General features: G+C 53.3%; 1 pseudogene; it reads left to right on the top strand.

Annotated features, from left to right (window-relative positions):
* Positions 1-2,201: 2,201 nt before the first annotated feature.
* On the top strand, positions 2,202-2,918 carry LOC135361505 (histo-blood group ABO system transferase 2-like; annotated as a pseudogene).
* Positions 2,919-3,198: the final 280 nt, after the last annotated feature.

Here is a 3,198-nt window from a genome sequence, read left to right as displayed (position 1 = left end):
CTTTGAACTTCTTTTTCAAGATTGTTCTGGCTATCTTGTGGTCTTTTGAAATTTCATATGACTGTTAGGATTAGCTTGTGCAATTCTTCCCAAAGGCCTTTGTGAATTTCCTTCGGAACACATTGAACTTCCACATCGCATTGTGTACTATTGCCATCTTATCAATAGTATGTCTTTTCATCACCGTGGGGTGTCCTCAGAGTTATTCACGTTTCCCTTTCTTTCAGCAATGTTTTGTAACTTCCGGTGGACAGGACTTGCACCTTGATTATATCTATCCGTAAGTATTTGGTCAATGTTGATGTTCCCTAAAATGGAATTGTTTTCTTGAATTCCTTTTTGGATGATTCATTGCTAGTGTATACAAATAAGAGAGATTTTTGTGTATTGATATTTTGCTCTGTAACTTTGCTGAATTAGGTAACTGGCGGTAATGATTTTTTGTTGATTCTTTTAAGAAGCTCTCTGTATAAGATGATGTCATCTCTGGTCTCCAAATAGATCTAGTTCTACTGTTTCCTTTCACATATGGATGCCTTATTTCTTGCCTTATTGTTTTGGGTAGAACTTTCAGTACAATACTGGGCAATGAGTGAAAGCCAGAATGATGGACTTGTTTGTGAATTCAGAGTAGAGCTGTTAGTCCTCAAAATTGAGCATGATGTTTGATTAGGGTTAGGGTAAAGGGTTAGAGGTTAGGATTAGGGTCTCCCTGTCCTCTGCTGTATAGAGACCATTCTCGTCCGGTAACCAGATTCATCGTTTCAGAACATAACCTTTGAGCCTCTCTGCGATCCGCTCCCCACCTGTCTGTCCTCTCCAGCCTCACCTCTCCCACCGCAGCCCCCCTCTGTGGGCCACCCAGCTGTGTGGTTGTCCCACATGTGCCTTGGGCCTGACTCCAATCCTTTACATTCTCTGTGCCCTCTGCCAGGAGCACTCTCCTCTCCCCTTGCATCATGTCTGGCTTGTTCTCCCATTGACTGGGCCTCTACTTGCCCCCTGGTGACCTGACTCATGTCTGCTGGGTGTGTGTGCTCGTCCCCTATTTAAATGTAGTACCTGCCTTCCCTGTGTGAGCGATTTACTAACCTGCGAGGTATGGGGTAGGCACAGGGAAGTAGTCTTAGTGCCTGTGTAAAAAAGCCAGTCTCAGGGCGCCTGGGTGGCTCAGTCATCAAGCGTCTGCCTTCGGCTCAGGTCGTGATCCCAGGGGCCTGGGATCAAGTCCCATGTCAGGCTCCCTGCTCAACGGGGAGCCTGCTTCTCCCTCTCCCACTCTCCCTCCTTGTGTTTCCTCTCTAGCTGTCTCTTTCTCTGTCAAATAAAGTCTTTAAAAAAATCAGTCTCAGAGGGGCTCACAACCCTTGCTGACAATGGGGGAGCTGCTGTCCCCATAGTGAGGGGCAGGTAGTCCCCTCAAAGGGGGACCAGCCATGTGAGGAAGTTGGACAAGACTTCCAACTTCTTGGGGCCGGGGAGATGTAGACCTGGAACCAGAAGCTACACCCTTGGATTCAAGGCTGGGGTCTAAGCAAACCCCCTTTTCTCCCAGGGGTCATCTTTCCCCTTCCCTGTCCACAGGCTGAATCTGATTCCTGATCTGGGGAGTTCGAGGGTGACCCCTCCTAGGAATACCAGTGGTTTACTGATGGACCTTGTCATCCAGAGGCCCAGTAGCCTTCAAGGGAGGACCCTATAGGGGGTGGAGACAGCTCTGTTGGGGACCAGCGACAGCCCACTCAAGGTAAAGTGGAGCAGGTGGCCGGCCCTGCTGATTCTACCCAGTCTGTAGGGCATAGAAACAGGTGCTGTGCCCAAAGGTGCTCAACTCATGGCAGGTGGGGACAGAACCTGCAGGGGTTCAGCCAGGGGAGGGCACCTGCAGGGTTTGCCTGGGAGCTCAGGACAGGGGGGTGTTCCTGGCTCCAGCATGCTGAGAGTGGGGCTGCATGGGTTTCCAGCCTCCTAAGCCTCAGGCTCCCCTGTGTAAGATGGGGTGCTGCTGGCCCCTATCTCTGGGAGCAGAAGGTAGGGAGGCCCTGCCGGTGGACTTGCTCAGGACAGGCCAGGGTGGCTGTTGCTTAAAGCAGCACAGGGCCTGTCCCCATGAAGAAGGTGCACACGTCCATGACCCCCAGCTCTGGGGTCCTGCTGCCAGCCTCTGGCAGTGACCCTCTTCCTGCCCTGTCCCCTGCCCCTGTGGATACGGGGTCTTCCTGGAGCTGTTCCTGCAGAATCACTTCATGGTGGACACAGGGTCATCTACTATGTCTTCACCGACCAGCTGGTTGCTGTGTCCCGTGTGCCCCTCCAGGAGCACTGAAGGGTGGTGGTTCTTGAGGTCCGCGGCGCCCCACGCTGGCAGGATGTGTCCATGCAGCACATGGCGATGATGAGCCGCTTCTGTGAGGAGCCCTTCCTCCATGAGGTGGATGACATGGTGTGCGGGGATGTGGACATGAAGTTCTGTGACCACATGGGCATGGAGATCCTGTCCCCCCTCTTTGGCACTCTGCACCCCGGTTTCTACTGGGTGGCCAGTGAGGACTTAAGCTATGAGCGCTGGTCCCAGTCCCAGGCCCACATCCCCAAGGACAAGGGTGACTTCTACTACATGGGGGCCTTTTTTGGGGGGTTGTGGCGGAGGTTCACCGACTGACCTCAGCCTGTCACCAGGTGATGGTGGCCAACTGGGCCAATGGGATCGAGGCCATGTGGTACGATAAGAGCCACCTGAACAGGTCCCTGCTGGACCACAAGCCCACCAAGGTGCTGTCCTTGGAGGACCTGCGGGACCCACAGCTATTGGGCTGGCCCTGGAGGACCTGTGTGCAGCTGCTGGGCTGGCCCCGGGTCATGAAGAAGCTGAGATTTGGGCCATGCCCAAGAATCACCAGGACACCCGGAACTCATGAGGGGCTGTCCCCGTCTCCAGCAGGGGGTGCTGACTTCAGCGGAGCCATCAGAGCAGGTTCCCACTTCTGTCCCCTCGAGGGACACTGTGGAGCCTGCACTGGCGTGTCCAGCGCCCCAGCCGCACCTGCTCACAGGAGGCCTGCCTGGGGATACAACGTCCTCTCTTTGCGTTCACTACATTTTCTTCACTTCTGGGTCATTTGCAGCTGTGAACGGCTCCAGTTTTATGTCAGATGTTTTTCTGTGTCAATGCTGAGCAACCATTTTTTAAAAAGAACA

The sequence above is a fragment of the Mirounga angustirostris genome, unplaced genomic scaffold, assembly GCF_029215605.1.
Source record: "Mirounga angustirostris isolate CCGP_5_RB_7025 unplaced genomic scaffold, mMirAng1.0.hap1 SCAF_9, whole genome shotgun sequence".
Taxonomy (NCBI): Eukaryota; Metazoa; Chordata; class Mammalia; order Carnivora; family Phocidae; genus Mirounga; species Mirounga angustirostris.
Note: the sequence above shows the minus strand (reverse complement) of the source record. Positions and strands in the feature narration are given on the sequence as shown.